Here is a 20,483-nt window from a genome sequence, read left to right on the forward strand (position 1 = left end):
TGTGACAGCTTTGTGTGACAAACAGACCAATATTTAAGTTGTTCTACACTGAACTTCTTGACACCCGCCTAAGCAGATGTCAGAATGTCTCCTTTAGTGTTCCACAGAAGAAATAAAGTCCTGGGGTTTGGGAATGACATGAGGGTGAAGAGATGATGACAGAATTTTCATTTTTGACTGAACTATTACTTTAAGGATGGAGTTATGGGTGTCTGGCTCAATATCAGCACTTAGCTATACGCCTCAGGCTTGCCGCTGTTACAGATTGACTCGAATGCCTCTTCGCTGCTTGAATAAACTTCATGTGCAACAGCCTGCGAAGAATGGCAGAACACTTTCCCTGATAAGGTCGTCAATAACTCATGAAGAATATCTAATGTCACTGACATTGGAAAATTGATCTTTTGTAATACAATTCTGAAATGGCTTAACTCGCTTTCCAGGTGCTCGTTGATATCAGGAGACAACACATTAGGATCCAGATAGAGAGCTCAGAGAGTCTGTAGCTAAAACAAAAGCTTTCAGCTCAAAAGCTGACACAACATTTGTGACCTTGCAGGAGAAACGAGCACAGAGGAATTTATTCACATTAATGAACACTCTCAGTCTGACGCGTGACGGCTCGGGATAGGATATGACTCAACCGCTCCGAACGATGCACTCTAGTTCTTTCACCTGACAGCCATTTTAAAGCACTCAGCCTGGATTTCGACAGGAACTGATGCAGTTGTCTACCTCGTGCCTGACAGTATGTAAATTTTGAAACAGGGTGCTGATGGGTGATGCTGTTTTTCTTACACAAATAAGAAACTGCACTTTATCCAATTTATTTTAATTTGCATTTCTTAGCGTGTGGGTGAAAAGCAAGCGCGCAATCTTCAGATGCAACAAAATTTCATGCCACAAACCTTTAAACTCTTGGAAAATACTACTTCATCCCTGCTCACTGTAGCAGTCTGAGAACATGTAAACAAGAATTTAGTTTCCAGTGAACTGAAAAATGCACTCTTGACTCCTGAGAGCTCTGTAAAGTCAACCAATCACATTGTCAGCTTATGAAAGCTCTTGCCATTTTTGCATGCACCGAGTAGGATACATACAAAATAAGAATTCCATTCATTTTCTCAATGGAAAAACAACAACAACAACCTTTAACAGTAATATGTAAACCTTTCTGCATACACTCTCACTGATCTCTAAATTCAATTATATACTGTTTTTGTACATATCTGATTATTTAGCAATTTACTTATAAATAAATATTGTAAACACTGTGTGCAAATATTATAAATGTTATAATATATTATATTATATTAATACATTATATTAAAATATATGCTGTTCTTTTAAACTTCCTATTAAAAGGATCCTGAAAAAAATATATATATACAGTATATCAGTGTTTGCACAAAAATATGAAGCAACACAACTGTTTTAAACATTAATAACTATGTTTCTTGAGCAGCAAATCAGCATATTAGAATGATATCTGAAGGGTCATGTGACACTAGGGACTGGAGTAATGATTCTTCAGCTTTGAGTCACAGTACATTTTAAATGCATTAAATACATAACAGTTATTTTAAATTGTAATAATATCTCACAACAATATTACTGTTTTACTGCATTTTTGATCACTTAAATGTAGCCTTTTGAGCATAAGTTACTTATTTCAGTATATTTATATATGTGTGTATATATATATATATATATATATATATATATATGCATTGTATTTTTGTAATGATTCACCTCAGACCAGGTTGTTTTGGTTGATGGCTTAGCATTTTTTACTGACAAAATGTATAAAATCTCCAAGGAGAAAACCAATGGGGAAAAATACTTCTGGAACCAAGGCCTCTGAAAAAAGTGGGCCATCATTGTGGGAGGCTGTATATGTGTCAGACGGAGACTAAAAGCAATAAAAGCTCTGGAATTGTTGTTTATCTATACTGTTGTTTTTGTGATATAAGATTAATTTGTTCCACTAAACAACCACATGAAAAGACAACAGTTCTATGAACATGCCATGAAAACAGGGCTACAACAGGATACATAAAACCATATTCAGCACAAGGGTGTATGCAAATGTTCATCATCAAGCAGGGCTGCACAATTAATTACTCAGTAACTGAAATTATTGATTACAGTATTCAATTTAGGTAATTTTTCTATGCACAACTCCATTTATCTAAATTAATAATCACAATCACAACATCAAGAGAATTAAATCAACAAATAAACGTGCTGCTGTCATATCTCATTTTTGATACACAACTCCTAAAGCAGACATGAAGGTTAAGCAACCTTGGAGATGTTACCCAGTATTTTAAATAAATATTACTTGTGGACTGACAATGTAATGGTAGATACAAGGAATTGTTAATGCATTCTTCATTAAACTTTTAGTTGTTTATTTTTAAAGCACTTCCACCCCATAGGAAATAGCTACCAGAATGACTTCCTGTGTTTTGTTTGTCCAAAGAGTGGCCTACTTTTTTCCCCCCAAAACCTCTCTGATGCTGTTTAGACAAAAACAAGTACTGATGGGACATCAAGGTATTCATACGACTCAAGTGTTGTTATTGTTAACAAAAACTAATAGAAATCTTTTTTTGTTAATTAAAATAAAGCTGAAATAACAAAACACACATAAATATTAGATGAACAACTTAAACTAAAAATAAAAATTAGAAATGTCCTGCAAGCTACAACTAACTGAAATAGAATATAAAAATGTTGAAAAATATCAAATAAACTGAAGTAACAAAACGAAATAAATAATAATAAATATTAAATATTAATAAATACAATAATAATATTAGTACACTTAAAAAATGATTTTGCGAAGTAGTAAATAAAGCAAAGATTATTGTAATATTTCTTACAAGAAAAAAAAAAGAATCAAGTGAAAATTGTTACCACACCAAATTCATTGTAAAATGTAAATAATACTAAAATAAACCTACAGAAAACACAAAATCATAATGAATACATATCTTTAACTCTGCTTTAAGCCCTTCAATATCTTCAATACCCTTCTTTTTAAGTAGGAAATATCTCAGCACAGGAACAAAAAAATGTTTGCCATACTATGTTATGCTGTTTTTAGCACTAAAATTGTGCTTGAGAGATCATTCTCCAAGAAGTCAGTTCGCAATAGAATTTAATTTTTTTTTTTAGTTCAAAGACTCACAACAGGAACACAATTAGAGTCACAGCTGACCAATTTGACATTAAGAGAGATGGTCAGGCGGTGTTCTTCTTGAAGCTCATTTCATCAATCTGCCTTACAAAGCGTTCTCCCAATTATCGATCGCCATCCTTTTCATTTGTGCTTCTCTTTAAGTAAACTGTTTGAAAGTTCTCCAAAAGCCAATAACCGCTTGCAGAAAACATGAAAAACTGGTGTTTCTAATTCAGCCCCAATTTGTCTTATTGAGTCAAGCTGTGGGAACAATTTGAATTATTAATCAGGGTTAAATGGGTTCTGTGGTCTGTCTGTTTCTGGATTCGTGAGCAGACTCGTTTGTAAAGTTTAAAGAAAATATTCACTCAAAAGATAAAAAAGTCCATTTACTCACCCACATTGTTCCAAACCAAAACCAAATGAGTCTTTCAGTAACTTGTGTGACAAACAGACCCATATTTCATTGGATTAGTTTCTATTTGGTACAAACACAAGAAAATCAATCAAATTCAACACTCTATAATTGAATCTAAACATCGTAAACATTTATTAAGCTTAAAAAAAAAAAGTCTGAGAACACTATAGAGTAATGACTCAAATGATTTGGTGAATCAGTTTGTACTTGTTGGAGAAAACAGCTTTCGAAATGCAATGCCATTTTGTAGATGCTACCGGAAAATGTTTTCATTCAATACTACTTTCATACAGTCACTACTTTCACATATTTTCCTCACACACTGTGCAATTAGTAAGGAATAATTGTCTCCGGTCCGTTGAATTATTACAGAATAGATGTCACCTGAGGTGGTAATGCATCCACGACATGAAATATGCATTATCTTCTCAGAATTCACTGGATCAGAGTCAATTATTCTGCTCACCTCAAGACAATGTTCAGATGTTGAATTTCAAGACATCAGTTTTTTGTACTTACAACACTCTGGTGTGTAGAGCTAATTTCTTATGCATCTCATCCCATGCCTCCATTGCTAAATCCAAAATGTCACTTTACAGCTAATAACGGAGGCAGTTAATAGCAGTTAGCAACTAATGCAGTTATTAATGTAGTTATTAGAGAGAGAGAAGCATGTTTGTGTGAATTGTGAATTAAATTTGTGCGTCTCTCTACAATGTTCAGCAGCAACGTCTTTACTAATAACCGTAAGTTTGTCTGCTTCAAGAACAGTGCTTTTATTATCTTACTAGTGAGAAATGTCATGTAGTTGCTAAACTATTTTACTGATAAAATTGTCAGAGGACTGCTGACAACACATTCATGTGTGTGTGCATGATGTGTAAGTTTCCATGTGTGCGTGTTGTATGGGAATGGAAGAAATAGAATATGTGCTTTCGGCACATATATATAGTAAAACAATCTTTTGTTGCTAAAACATTAAAATATTTAGCCATTTTTATCTTACTGTTTTTTTTTTGTTTTTTTTTTTGTTTGTTTGTTTTTGTTTTTTGCTTGGTCAGTGTCGTTAAGGGTTTTGGTTCTTTTGCTGTTGCAGGCTGTAAGGACCTTTGGAATAACTGAAATCATTTGGCAAAGTGATATGGACATGTAATGTGGACAAGACCTACCTGGAACTACTTTAGCCATGTGTTTCCTTGAAAATAATTGCATGCCTTAGAACATTTGCCAACCAATCAAACTTAAGCATTCAACAGCCCCATAGTATAGACCTTATGCAGCCATCTTTAGAATTTTGTCTTTGAACTTTCATTTTTACAATAGCTTTATAGCTTCACTGCTGAAGAGTAATTAGCTGGTAAAGTGGATTTATTTACTGTAGAGTTAACAAAAGTTATCATATGCACTTTAATGTTCCAAGCAGATGTAATAACAAATGTCAGTAGACCAGGGAGATTTTATATACCGGTACTGTAGACAACTATGTAGACTTGATTTCTATGTTTTCTGAGGAAAATGGAAGTTTTGTTGGTTGTTTAAACCGGCTACTAGAGTGATGTGGGTGGTTGCTAAGCAGTTGCTTTAGTGTTCTGTATGAATTCAAAGCATTCTAGATGGTTGCTAGGTAGTTGCTAAAGTGTTCTGATTGGTTGCCAGAGAATTGCTAGGGACAATCGTCTGTGAGTGACATCACCTCCCAATACAAACACGTCCCATAGTATAGTCTCACCCTGACACTGATTGACAGGTTTCTGTGTAAAGCATCGGAAATTCAAATGCTAAAGGAATTGCGATTCCATTTGAGTTTTGGAAGGTTACATACGCAACACAGAGAGAGTGAAAAAGCAGACGTGGTAATTAATATTGCTATTTAAATATGACAGGCTCATAACTCGTAAGACATGGGAAATACAGTTGCAAATGGACTTTGCTTTTCTATTTGAAATTTGGCAGTCACTGTGCATTCGCAAAAGCGAAAACGCAAACGGTAATGCAAAATTTGCAATTGCGTTTGTCACAATTTCTGCATTCACATAGTGAAAACAATTCCTTTTAAAAACTGTCCGGAATATCCTTCCATATGCGGAGCTATAAGGTCTATAATTGACAATAAATAACTTCATTTTTCCTACTAAAGCACTGGTTAAATGCAAGCCACATTTGGCAATTTGTTTGAAAATGTGCCCTGAAACTCAACCGCACTGTTTGGTATTCAGCACAGGCACATGGCACAGAGCTCAAACATTTTTTTTTTGTCTGGCTGAATGACAGTGTTGCTATACGGTGGACACTTGGAGTGTATCATAGATGTCCAAGAATAGCTCAGGAGAACGACACCATTAAAACCGAGCAGGGGGTGGAGGATGCCAAATGACAAGTGTGGAAAGGTGGAGAGCAAGAAATCTAAGTCATCTCTCCAACCTGAGCTGCAGGTGGCTTACACATTTGACAACAGCCCCATAGTGCAGATGTCTAGGATCCAGGAAAAAGGGGAATTGTGGGGGAGCGCAGAGACATCAGGTTTGTTTTTAACAATGGGCCGCCCTTGACAGAAAGACAAGAGGACTGCGGTGATGATAAAAGGGGACAGAAAACAATCAATTTATGTTTAACATGTAGACGCGGTCGAGGAGCGATGCGTTTCGCCCCGCTGGCTTCTCTGACAGCTCAGCCGGTGTGTTTCTGCATGAGTGGGAGGCTCCAGGGGGCCTTTATCCTGGAAGTCAAGAGCAAAGAGTTACACATGTGCGATTATATACTGTGGACAACTATGAAAACTTGATTTCTGTGTTTTCTGAAGAAAATGGGAGTTTTGCTGGTTGTTTAAACTGGCTAATAGAGTGATGTGGGTGGTTGCTAAGCAGTTGCTTTAGTGTTCTGTATGAATTCTAAGCATTCTAGATGGTTGCTAGGCAGTTGCTAAGGTGTTCTGATTGGTTGCCAGAGAGTTGATAGGGTGTTGCTACTATGGCCCTGTCTCAAATCGCACCCTAAACCCTCGTGGTCTTTCTCTGAGTTTGCACTTTCGTGACGTAATGCCGCTTTGACTGTTGGGTAGAAGTCTGCTGCAGAGCTCACCCCAGTGTGGGCTCGGCAGAAGTGCGGATAAAGGGTGCAAAGCGGCCGCAAAGGGGGCACTCGCGAGCACCCTTCTGAATGCTAAAATGACGATTGGGACACCCTACGAAATACGATATCAAACACCACTGCCTCTTTTTGTACATACATTACGTTCTATAATATTCTATAATATTATATCAAACAGCGCCTCTCTTCTGTTTCATTTAAAATATTAATAGCCCCAAAAATGTGGTTCATGCAACATGTACACGCATTACAATAAAACGAAATTATATCAAACACCACTCCCTTTTCGTTTTCTTCAAAATATAAAACACAACCCTCTTTTCGTTTTCATTTTAAAAATATAAAATGTTAATATGCGGTTTAGGTAATATGTGCACACATATACTCTGATTCACTGTTTGTATAATAAAATGAAATATGACAAGCACAACTCTGCCTTTTTTGTTAAATGTCAGTTTTAATGAACAATAATAGCCATTATAAAAGTATAAGTATAAAGTATAAGTGACTTATGTAATAGGAAATGAAGACAAAAGCAAACAATTCAGTCACGTTAACAAAATAAGCGCTGTATTACGATTAATAAATAAATAATTTATGAAACATAACTTTGTGCTCAGCCAAAACGATATGACCTGGAAGATAATAGATTCATTAGACCAAAGATCGCCTGTTAGACATACTCAAAACGAATTTGACCTCATGTTTAACCGCTACAGAGACATCAGAGCCAGTGGCAAATGTCAGAAGGACTAGCCGCGGTGAGGCTGCTTTCGGCGGATACATGAGCACTGAGCGCCCGGTGATCGCTTAGAGCTCACGTCTACGAAATCGGCGAAACAAATTTTCAAATAGGTGCTATCTTTATAAATAAACCGCAGATTTGAGTTTTAAACAACTACATTCTCGCCTGAAATACTTTTAGAACGGCATTTCATGACACAATAACAGTAATATTTTGAAAATTTTGCGGTTTTCCCCTTCCGCCATTAACACGCGCTTATTGGTGCGAATTGCATTCAGGGATACCTGGGTGCCTCAAGTTCGCACAAGTCACCTCTGGATGCATCCTTGATAAAAGGGGCGGAGCAAGAACACATCCGGGGATTTGAACTGTACTTGGCTAGATGTGAACTTTGAATTGGAACAGTACTTGGGCGACTACTGTTGACGTTTCACAAGTCCACAAGAACACAAGTACAGACAAGAACGCATATTGAGAAACGGCCGTAGACTTAACGGACACGCGTATGCGGCGGAAATTGTAGGTCCGTAAGACCGAAAGTGCACATGAAGTGTTCCATTTGGAACAGGGTGTTCTGGGTGTTTGTTATTGTGTTGCTAGGCTGTTACTATGGTATTTTGAATGGTTTCTATGAGGCTGTCAGGTCTCTCCACCACACTGCAAATTTTTAGGCATCAGTCTTGTTTGTAAAATAAACAAGTTGGATATATGTGTTAATACCTCAGGCCAGGGGTCCAATCAAATCACTAAAGCAAAGAATGAACAATAGTAATGGTGATGCTCGCATTAGCACAAACCACTAATTAATAAGCACACCACGTCAGCTAACGATTATGCGTTTGATGATTTTAATTTGTCGGGGTAGGTCAGGATTCAAATCTTTTGCTGTGAGTGTTTGGATCTGTAATAGAGTAACACTGTTCAAAGCAATTAATTAAGGTGTTCTACTTTCTCATATTCCATCTCATTATTGAAATGAAGAGGGAACAGAACACAGTAAACAAACCTGTGGAGGCACTGAGGTTCAAAACGACGTTCGCTTTTGTTCTGCTTTTCAATGTCAAAGAGCACGACACGATTCCTGGATGGATTCCTCTTCACTGGAATATCGGTCTTTGATGCGCATTTCTTCTCATGTCAAGACGTCAGCATGACAGTTCAATGGACTAAACAAAACAGAGTTTGTTCATACTGCTTCAGCACCTGCAATTATGATACAGAGGAAAAATCTATGGAGTCCATGACAAAAATCTTCAGGATAATTCAAATCTTCCTTCATGCTCTGCTCTTTATAGTCATGCCTAACTATAATCTTGTCTCATTAAGTCACTGGGGGAATCTGACATGATGAACATTTGCTTTTGCGTGATTGCACAGCAGTTCACTCATTGTTCCATTTTTTTAAAAGCTCTTTCCATACAGTAGTCACAACTCGTGTCTGTCCAGCTTCAAAAAGGACAAGAAAAACATCATAAACAGTCAAACATGAATTGTGCACTACATCTCAAGTCTTCTGAAGTCATATGATAGCTTTATATGTGGAATGTGTTGTTTAAATGGCATTTGTTGTCAATCTAGGCATTGTCCATCAATCCAGCTTCGGTATTTGACACCATAGATATATATGTAGGTAGAATCCACATTCAACTGCTCCAGACAAGTCAACGCATCTGCCATATTGAAACGATCTATATGTTGTCAAAATGCAACAACATTGTGCAACATCTGCTTGTAAAAACCACCTAAATTTAAATTCCTGAAGAAACTGGATAAACTTTCGCATATCGCATAATACATTTGCAAATAAGCACTGTATCCATCCAATGAATCAAAGAGAACAAAATCATCACTTCCTGATAAACTGGCACTAAATATCACTAGGAAAAGTAGGAGAATATAATAATTTTCATATATAAAAAATTACCTGCACCTCAGAGCGAGCAGACGAAACACAATAAATGCAAGTCATTGCTTTCGGAGGTGGATGCCTGCTGTTCGCACAGCCAAATGACTTTTTTGATGTGCATGGAGGAATTTATTCGCCAAACATGTTTCCATCTCCAATTATTCGCATTAACTGTTTTTCACACAAGTTCAAAACGTCCTCAAGCGAGCGTAAAAACTTTTTTGAAATTTGCATTTCCATCACTCGGATTGGAGAACGTCTCGGTTACGTATGTAACCCTCGTTCCCTGAAGGAAGGAACGGAGACATAACGTCAGTGTGACTGACTAATGGGATCTCGCCCGAGAGCCCAATCACCTTCGAGTGTTAACAAAACAAGCCAATGACAGTTGGCGTGCGTGTTTCGCCACGCGCACCCCGCCCCGCAGCGCGGGTATAAAAGGAGAGTGCGTGCAAACGCACATCAGTTTTTCGCTGAGGAGCCGAGACTGTGTGCCCCGCCCGTACAGCGGTGGTACAGCAACTGTGGTGACGGACGTTATGGCTCCGTTACCTCCTTCAGGGAACGAGGGTTACATACGTAACCGAGACGTTCCCTATCAGTCAGTCACGTTAGACGTAACGTCAGTATGACTGACTAATGGGATCCCTTGGAAAACACCACTATTGCTGACCCCTTCCAGTGCCCTGCGGAAGCCGGCAGGTCCCCCCACACCAGTTGGGACGGAAGATAGGACAGGGCTTAGGCAGAGATGACAGCCACTGCTGTTCCCTACAGTGGATATGGATAACACTGGGAAAGTGTACTCCAAGTAGGGGAATGCTACGGAAGCCACATCCTGCGTAAAGGAAGTACCATGTGGAGATTACACATATGGACTGGCCTAGGCAGTACTACATATGGAAGTCTCTGAGGTAGACTCAGCCAGCCTGGGGTGAGATCAATACACAGCAGAGACAGCAGAAGGTCTCTGCCAGGGAAAGACACGGGCTCACCGTGAGGGGAGCCGTACCGTGGAAAATACACATGTGGGATCATCCAAAGGGGAATCGCTACACACGGGCACCTAGCCCAGCACAAGGGCTGACCTTGGGTAAACACACGAGTGCTGGATCTGGCGTCTGGCGCTCCGCCACGCCTGACTGCCAAGGGTGCGGGAGAAACTTCAACAGGGTTCGCCAAGGGGAACTGAACTGAGAAGCAATAAAAGCACACGTATCTGATCCGTAGAGGGGAATGGCGCAGCAAGCGTGATCGACACCGAGCGGGTCCTGTGTTACTGGCCACCTGAGGTGAGTACACGGAAGGACACGGGCTCTACACAGAGATTATAGAATCTTGCAAACGTGTTAGGTGTCGCCCAGCCGGCAGCTCTACAGATGTCTGCTATTGAGGCGCCCCGCACCAATGCCCAGGAAGAAGCAACACCTCTCGTAGAGTGTGCTCTTACTCTGAAGGGGCACGGCAAGTGTCGGGCCTGGTAAACTAAGACTATAGCCTCCACTATCCAATGGGCAAGTCTTTGTTTGGAGACAGCTTTTCCCTTCTGCTGTCCTCCAAAGCAGACAAAGAGCTGGTCTGAGGTCCTGAAGCTCTGCGTGCGGTCCACGTAAACGCGCAAGGCACAAACGGGACAGAGCAGAGCAATAGCTGGGTCTGCCTCCTCGCGGGGCAGCGCTTGCAAGTTCACCACCTGATCCCTAAAGGGCGTGGTAGGAACTTTGGGCACATATCCAGGTCGGGGTCTTAGGACAACGTGAGAGTTACCCGGCCCGAATTCTAGGCACGAATCGTCGACCGAAAATGCCTGCAGGTCCCCTACCCTCTTGACCGAGGCCAATGCTGTGAGGAGCACTGTCTTCAACAACAGAAACTTAAGCTCTACTGACTGCAGAGGCTCGAAGGGCTCCACCTTCAAGGCCGTCAGGACCGAGGGGAGATCCCAAGAGGGTACCAGATGAGGGCGCGGAGGATTTAACCTCCTCGCCCCTCTGAGGAACCTGATGACCAAGTCCTCTCTGAGAAAGGAGATCCCTCTTCAGAGGAATTTGCCAAGGAGGGGTTGTCGCAAGAAGCATCAGTTCTGGGAACCAAGTCCAATTGGGCCAGTAAGGCGCCACCAAGAGGACCTGCTCCTCGTCCTCCCTGACCTTGCACAGTGTCTGTGCGAGAAGGCTCACTGGGGGAAACACATATTTGCGTAGGCCCCGAGGCCAGCTGTATGCCAGCGCATCCGTGCCGAGGGTCCCCTCGGACAGGGAGTAAAACAGCTGGCAATGGGACATGTCTGGGGAGGCAAACAGGTCTACCTGAGCGTCCCGAAGCGTCTCCAAATCAGCTGGACTGTCTCGGGGTGGAGTCGCCATTCTCCCGGAAGGGTGGGCTGACGTGAGAGCTCGTCGGCTGCACGATTGAGCTCACCTGGGACATGAACGGCGCGAAGCGACCTCAGATGCTTCTGACTCCAAAGGAGGAGATGGCGGGCAAGTTGCGACATGCGACGGGAGCGTAGACCACCCTGGTGGTTGATGTACGCAACGGTCGCAGTGTTGTCCGTACGGACCAGTACATGCTTGTCGTGTAGCAGCGATTTGAAGCGGTGCAGAGCAAGCCATACTGCTAGCAACTCGAGGCAGTTGATATGCCACTGCAGTCAGGGCCCTGTCCAGAGCCCCGCAGCTGCGTGCCCATTGCACATGGCTCCCCAGCCCATGGCAAAGGCATCTGTTGATACAACAACATGCCTGGACACTTGCACTAGGGGCACTCCTGCCCGAAGAAAGGCAAGGTCCGACCACGGGGTGAAGGTCTGACAGCAGGACGGGGTGACAGAGACCCGGTACGTGCCACGTCGCCATGCCCATCTCGGGACCCGGTCGTGAAGCCAACGCTGAAGCGGTCTCATATGAAGCAACCCGAGCGGTGTGACAGCGAAGTGGAGCACAGGGACCTGACTCGGAAGGCAGTGCATCCCAGAGTGGGGTCTGAGTGCATGGTGCAACATTTACCTGGCTCCACGGTTGGGCAGGGGGCGCGGGAGAAGGCATCGCATCCTCGGACAGGACCCTGCTGCCCGCTGGCGAAAGGAGAGGGGGACGGGGGTGTAGAGACTGTCTCTCATGCACCGCCATCCTGGCCCTCTTGGGACCCAGAGAAAAGGGAAACTGCTCTTTTTTTGAGGTTTTGCCAGTGGCGGAACAAAATAAAAAGGGAACAAACGATTCTCCACCCGGCCCTCCTCCGGGGGAAGGAGTGGTGCGGTCACCATCTCCTGAAGAGCAGGATCCAGAGACAGAGACCGTCTCAGGGACGCCGCTTGCCCTGGCGCCTCACGGGCTTGGCCGGGGCGGAGACGGGCTGCGCCGCTTTCCCACGGCTGTTGTGAAGGCTGCTGCTGGGGCCGAGCTGGAGTGGAGGTGGAGGCCGCAGGAGGGCGCCCTCGGCGATGAGCAGACGGAGGGGCTGCAGCCGGAGGCTGGGTGGAGACAGCAGCAGACCGCCGGGGCAGGTTATAACGAAATGCCTCCGTCTGTTTCTGTGCGGCGGAGAACTGTTGGGCAAAGCCCTCCACCGCTTCGCCGAATAGGCTGGCCTGGGAGATCGGGGAGTCCAAGAAGCGATGCTTGTCAGACTCCCTCATATCTGCCAAGGTCAGCCATAGATGGCGCTCCTGGACCACCAATGTGGACATCGTCTGACCCAGGTCCCGCAGTTCCTGCAGCACACCTAGGTCAGCAGGCCGTCAGAGCGGACGAGAACTTACAGGCCCTGGACGGAAGGCGTGGATTACCCCTCCAGGCGGCGGCGCTTTGGCAATAGCACGCTCGACTGGGGGGATCTCCACATACACTTGGGCCGCCCCACCGTCGAGGGTGGTGAGGGGCGGAGGAGGGGCGGAGGAGGAGCCAGGCCTGTTTCGGGCAGAAAAAGGTGCCCTCCAAGACCTAGTCACCTCCTGATGCACCTCCGGGAAGAATGGAACCGGAGGCGGCTGCCGGCGATCGGCCTGCGCCCCCAGGAACCAATCGTCCAGCCTCTAGCGTTCGGGAGAAGGAGGCGGCCTCCAGTGCAGCCCGATGCTCTCAGTGTCCCGGGAAAGCATAGCAGTCAGCTCTGGATCTGACTCGGACAACGCCACTCTTCCTGACGGAGGCAGCGCAGCCGAATCATCATCTCCAGAGCCTAGCTCGCCCTCCGATGCAGCGATCGACATCCTGTCATCCGCTGGTGCTCCGAACGAGATGCTGGCCCCTCCCTGACCGGGGATCCCGAGGGCTCATCCGGGAACACCACATGGTGCGATGCGCTGGAGGAGTAAGAGGCCCGCGGAGATGCACTCGACGGGGAAGCTCTCACTGTGATCCTCAGGTCACCCTGACCATGAGCCGAAGTAGCCCTCCGAGAACCGGAGGAGCTAGAACGGGGCATGGCAAGGGGGATACCCCCCCGTTTGACAAGGAGGTATCTGGAGCGCAGCATGGCGATGGTCATGTTCCCACAGTGAGAACATGACTCATCCACGAGCGCTGCTTCAGCGTGCTGAAAGCCCAAGCACGAGACACAGCGATCGTGACCGTCAGATGAAGCCAGGAAAAGACCACATCCAGAAACACATGAGCGGGAAGCCATCTTTAAAAAGACGCCCGTCGCTCGTGGAGCTCTTTTAAATATTGCTCTTTTAGAAATGCTCTTTTAGAGAAGCGCTGAAGCGCCCAGGAGAGGTCGCTGCGCGACCGCAGAATGAAGAGCTGCAGCACGCCGTCAGAAGCAGCAGCACTGGACAGCAACCTCCACTGACGCGCCGTAACACCAACTGCTTCGTTTGCTGTCTTGCAGACACTCTCGGAGATTCGCGCTGAATGGCTCGGCTTCGAAGCAAAAAGCTGATGTGCGTTTGCACACGCTCTCCTTTTATAACCGCACTGCGGGGCGGGGTGTGCGTGGCGAAACATGCATGCCAACTGTCATTGGCTTGTTTTGTTAACACTCGAAGGTGATTGGGCTCACGGATGAGATCCCATTAGTCAGTGGAATGACTGATAGGGAACTGGAGAGTCTTTGTAAAAAGACCAATAGAGTGCTGCAAGAATGAGTCTTAAAACCTCGAAATTTGCACTTGCAGTTTCACTGTGCGAATGTCAAGGGGGCTTTTCAGTTGGTTTTTAGTTAAATGCCTGGGTCTGTGTTTAACACAAGCTCAAGATACTTTCACGTTTTATTCTACAACCGAAAATACATCATACCCCAATTTTTAGGCTTAGACTTGTCTGGCAAAATCGGTTGCTAACATCTGGTAAAAATGGGAAAACATAGATTGCTGGGGACATTTAAAGTCATCACAGCGGACAGGTAAACTTATCTACTCATTAGTCTGCTTTAATTGTTTGTAATCACAATCTTGCAATGGAAAAATTATTTTAGCTTTTTATCAAGGGTAATGCTAACTTCTGGGTTGGCCTACAAAAATACATCATCACTGCAGCACTCCAGTCATATAAGCTATTTTTTTTTGTGGGTTTTTTAAATGTTGTTTGTGGAGGTTTTTGCCCTTTATGTAGCATGACAAATGTGGTCACTTAAATTTTTTTGTGCCTTTTAACAAATGAGTTTGGAACAACACAAGGGTGAGTAAATAACAACAGAATTGTCATTCTGTGTGAACTGCCCCTTTAAGCATCAAGACAGGTTGAAGCCAAGCAGAAAAAAACTGGGAACAAACTCAGTGTCGTCTCATTCCAAATGGACAATGCAGTTCTTATGGGTGCACAATCTCCTGGAATTCAGATGAGTACGTATCCGAGATCCTTCCAAACCACTTTGTTTCCTTTGAGAAGCATTCTCTCTCTCTCTCTCTGCTGCAGTCTCTAGAGATTCACTTCATCTAACAACAAAGAAAGCCCCAATTTTGTGCCACTGTACACAACTCGGTATGTCTGCAACAAAACACACACACACACGCACACACACACACAAAGATTCAGTATGAAGCACGTTTAGAGATACAAGCAGCACTGAACGCTAGCATTGAAGATAAACTTCAAAAGTGAATAATGATACAGGAGTCTATTTTAATGTGCTTTATCTCAATCCTGGCATGCAGAATCTTTGTTGTGCTTCAGAGGAAGTCATTTCTGAATAGAAAGAATGTGTTTGCTGGGCTTTTTTAGTCTGCCACGCATTATACTAAAGGGCAGTCAGACACAAATAGACCTCATCCAGACCTTGAATGAAGGACTGATGTGTGATTTTATGCAAGAATATCTATGATTACTCACTGTTTCTCCTTCCTGCATAGAATGAACAGTGTTTTGGGTTCACTAAAAGCTTTACTGACAACATAACATACTGTTAATTACCACAGAAAATAATAGCAAGCAAGCAAAAATCAGGTTAACAGTAACTAGCAAAATGAATATACAGAAAATATACAGTGTAAAAATTTACTTTTTTTTAAACTTAATTTCAACTAATTAAATTAACTTAACTTTCAGAGTTTCAACCAGACCAGTTTTTTTTTTTTTTTTTTAATGTTGAAATGAGTTGAACATCAACTCAGTTTTAAGTTGAATTTGGTGGAAATTTTGTATGGTGTATACTGTAACAATAAATTTGATAAAATCACTTACTTATCTGTGCAACGTTAATGCAGTTGCAATTGTATTATGGTTAACTCTATTTTTGCTTTTCTTAAACAAACTGTGCAGCAAGTCAAATTTATTTTCTGTGGTAGTTAACAGCCTGTAAATGGTTGTCAAACAGAATTTTTGTTTACTATAATAGTAAAGGTTAGAGTTGGTAAATGTTGATCACAGAATTGCACTTATACAACCAAGACATACAAGACATCCACAGAGCTGTTCAAAGAGACATGATTTTAATGTCTAAGATGTTCAAAGAGAAATGACTCACACGTCTAAAACCTTCAAAGAGTTGGAAGAACGTGTACCTTTTTGTAGTGATGCACAGCCTCAGCTTTCATATTAAGATCGTATATGATGATGCATAATGATCAAATCATGCAATTTTATTTAAACAATCAAAATGCAGTACTACTTTCCAGTGTTGGGGAAAGTTACTTTTAAAAGTAATGCATTATGTTACTTTTGCATTACTTTTTCTCATCCGAAATGGGCTTGCTTGTCTATTTTAAATATAAAAAATTATATTTTTGGCTAATGTAAAAGCCCTTTCACATCAAAAGTGAAATAAATAAGCCTCAGGTTGAAGGAAATGAAAATTCAAAAAGCTCAAACAAACCATTCAGCTGTGTTGCCATTCAGAACTTGAAGAAGAAAACCAAAATAAATAAATAAATAAAACACACAAAAATGAAACAAAAAAAGGAATTTTTGCTTATTAGTATTGCTGAATTGGATCACTGAAGGTCAGCAGACAAAGACATTGTAAATGCATAAAGATTTTTGTGTTGATTATTGCAGGTTTGCTCATATTGTGAATTTGCTTTTCACTGTTTATTCATTTTGAGGTATACTGAATCTGTTTTTGCGCAGGTGAGATGAGTAAGTGCATGTTCACATTTAGTCTAGAACTACAGTAAGCATCATGTTTACACAGCACACATAACGCCTATACTTACTCCCGATTTCTCTCAACATGGCAACACGAGAGCTGTCAATAAATGGGAAACAAAGTAACTGGTGTTACTTATTTGAAAAAGTAACTCAGATATTTTCCTTAAAAAGTAATGTGTTACTTCACTAGTTACTTGAAAAAGTAATTTGATTGTGTAACTCACATTACTTATGCGTTACCCCAACACTACTATTTACAGATTTCATTAGTTACTATAGCATACGAGCCAAGTTCAGGTCCTGATTTACAATCTTTTGCCATCATGTTGTGTAACTTTTTATAGATAAATCTATCTACCATCCAACTTTCTATCCATTGCTCTCTCTATAGATTGATACAGATACAGTATACCGTATTCTGTGAGATCATGTTGGGTCTATCTGTCTGTCTGTCTATCTATCTATCTATCTATCTATCCAACATGTTTTTTCATATACATATGCATATACTGTATACATCCTCATACAGAAAGACACAAAAATACAAAGAAATGGTTACTTTTCTGTTTTACTAATTGACTTCTTTCATTACATAAAGCAGCTACAGCTAATATTTGTCTGACCATAAAAGAGTGCTTGCTAATGTCTAATAATTTTGCTAGCAAGGGGTCAAGTAATCAATGTTTTATTTCCAGATGGCTGCAGGTCTCATAACCATTAGAATTAAAACTTGTTAAAACATTTTTTTTTAAATGTACAATTTAAAATGGCCAGCATAATTGCAGTATTAAAAGTAAATTAGTAATTGTTTTGGGTAGTTCTTCTGGTTCAATGAGTTACGAGTCTGTAATTAGTTTTGTCTTGTAAACATCAAGAAAAATAAAAACTGCTGTTGTTAAGGTTGAAAATGTCTCTATTTTGTAGAAGATATATCTGGGCATTGTTCAGTATTTTTATACAGGCAGACTAATGAAAAGGAACTCTGGTTCACTCACTATCTACATGAATTGTTAACAGTTTCAGCCCTAGGCACGTCTGGTTATATATTAAAATAGAATGAGATTTTTTTTTTAAAAAGACATGATATAAAATGAGTATGAACATAAATTAATATATTCCACAGTTAGCACAGCTAGCTATAGGACTCTCCTCTCAAAATCATTGTGTCCAGTTAAATGCATGTGACATTTAAACCAGCTGTGATTTGCATTTAAAGGAATAATTCACCCAAAAATGAGAATCATTTACTCACCCTTACATCATTTGAAGCGTGTGTGACTTTTGTTCTTCTGCAGAAAAGAAAAGAAAAAAAAAAAAGAGAGAGAGAGAGAAAAATGCTTGTAAATAAACAGATTTAAAAAACAAAACAAAAAAACCCAGACATTTTTCAAAATTTCTTTTTTGCATCTGTGCTATTTTGTCAAATGGTACGATAACTATCAGAAAACTAAAAACAAAGTAAAATACTCTATACTACAAATTACTGTGCTCACACTGAGAGTGTATGATGAAACTATTTCTTAGCATTGTGTATTGTGAATCTCTCCCACTCTCCAAATATAGATGCACACTGAGTGTATATTCAATGTAGCTGTCACACAGATTCATGGGGCATAACAACTGTACACTACATGCTACTGACTCCTTTTTCCTTAAAGAAAGACCTTCAGTAACCTTGCATGTGTGATGAAAGTAGAATAGTTTCTAACAACTGCAGGACCATTCAAAAAATTGAGGTCAGTTTAATTTTTATGAAAGAAGTCTTTTATGTTTACCAAGGCTGCATTTATTTGATTAGAAATAAAAAATACAGTAAAAAACAGCAATATAATGAAATATTATTGCAATTTAAAGTTGCCTTCAGTTTTCAGTTTTCTCACTGAATATATTTTAAAATGTAAGATGCAAAGCTGAATTTTCAGCATCATTACTCCAGTCTTTGTTTGTTTGTTTGTTTGTTTGTGTGTGTGTGTGTGTGTGTGTGTGTGTGTGTGTGTGTGTGTGTGTGTGTGTGTGTGTGTGTGTGTGTGTGTGTGTGTGTGTCACGAATCCGGTCTGTGAACTTCCATTCACTCACCACCAGAGGTCACTCACTCACCACAGTTAATTTTGCACAACACTAACTTTTGCACGTCACCTCCGGACTACAGTTCCCATCATTCATTGCACTGACGACACACACACAGCTCATTGCACTGATCACACACAGCTGATTCCCATTTGCACACGGTACTTAAGCCATGGACTTTCTCTCCCTCACGGCCGAGTATTGTATGCATTTATCGCGCCCCTAGCTTTAGCTACTCTACAGAGCCCTTGATAGTTTTCCTAGTCTTGCCTTGCCTGTTTTGGATTGTGTTTTCCCCTGCCTGGACTTTTGCTCACGTTTTCAGATTACCTCTCTCATCAAGCCCCTTTGGATATTGTTCACTGTCGTCTGACCCATGCCTGTGTTTGATGACTCTTTGCTTAGCCTGTGATATTCCTGTTTGCCACTGTTGGACCCTTGCTTGTTTCCTGACCACGCCTCTGTAATAAAGCTCGCACATGGATCCGCATGTTTCTCGTCTCGTTGGATCCGTTACCGTACGTGCGTGGTTTTTGCGACATATGAGGACACAAATTTGTATAATGACATGGGTATGGCATAGGTATTACAAGGAGAATGTGATTGATGAGGACACTTTCCCTTGTCCCCATATTTCAAAAGGCTTATAAATCATACAGAATGAGTGTTTTTTTTTTTTTGTTTTGTTTTTGAGAAAGTAAAAATGCACAGTTTCCTGTAAGGGGTAGGGTTAGGTATAGGGTTGGTGTAGGGTGAAATAAAATATAGTTTGTACAGTATAAAAACCATTACACCTATGGAATGTCCCCACAATTCACAAAAACCAAATGTGTGTGTGTGAAAAATGTGATAAACTTTTGATGATTCTTTGATATATATAGCACATTTTTAACATTGATTTGAAATAGAAATCTTTTGTAACATTACAAAAGTCTTTGAAGTCTCTTTTGATCAATTTAATATCTTTGCTGAAATAAATAAATTCTTACCCCAAATGCTTGAGCGTTTGTGTATAAAATGTACATTCAAATATGAATATAAAAATATAAAGTTTCATAATTTAATTCATAAAATAATTCCTTTCTAACAGATTGAATAGCTTACATAAACTAATGATCTGTCAAATAAACAAACATGTAGACATGAAATACAGTTTTTTTTGTTGTTGTTGTTTTTTTGTGAGATGAAAGAGACTGCAGTGATGGCATGGCAGTCAACCATGGGAAACAGTCAATTACTCAGTTTAGCCTTCATTATGCAAATATTTTAACACAATGCCACAATCAACCAATCAGAAACAAGCATTTCAGAGAGCTGTAACAATGTTTCTTATGTTATGCAAATGTTCTTGTAAGCAATTACCCTAAAAGTCTATAAATACATTTGATGTTTCACCAATATTTGAGTATTCTGTGCTATTAAACTAACTGAACTCTCTCATTCTAACAGAAAATAGGGCCAACATCATACTCTGATTCATTGATACAAATTAATTTTCTATTCAAACAGCTAGAGTGTGTGTTTATGTGCAGGAGGCTGC

The 20,483-nt window shown here is 41.0% G+C and overlaps 1 long non-coding RNA gene across 1 annotated transcript; it reads right to left on the reverse strand.

Moving 5' to 3' along the window:
• Positions 1-15,162: 15,162 nt before the first annotated feature.
• Positions 15,163-19,513, reverse strand: LOC131540273 (uncharacterized). Its single transcript, XR_009271233.1, has 3 exons — positions 19,274-19,513; positions 18,128-18,164; positions 15,163-15,276 (listed from the first exon to the last, which is right to left on the reverse strand). It is a non-coding gene; the product is annotated as an uncharacterized LOC131540273 (long non-coding RNA).
• Between the last annotated feature and the right edge of the window lie 970 nt (positions 19,514-20,483).

The sequence above is a fragment of the Onychostoma macrolepis genome, chromosome 05 (assembly GCF_012432095.1).
Source record: "Onychostoma macrolepis isolate SWU-2019 chromosome 05, ASM1243209v1, whole genome shotgun sequence".
In the NCBI taxonomy this organism is placed as follows: domain Eukaryota; kingdom Metazoa; phylum Chordata; class Actinopteri; order Cypriniformes; family Cyprinidae; genus Onychostoma; species Onychostoma macrolepis.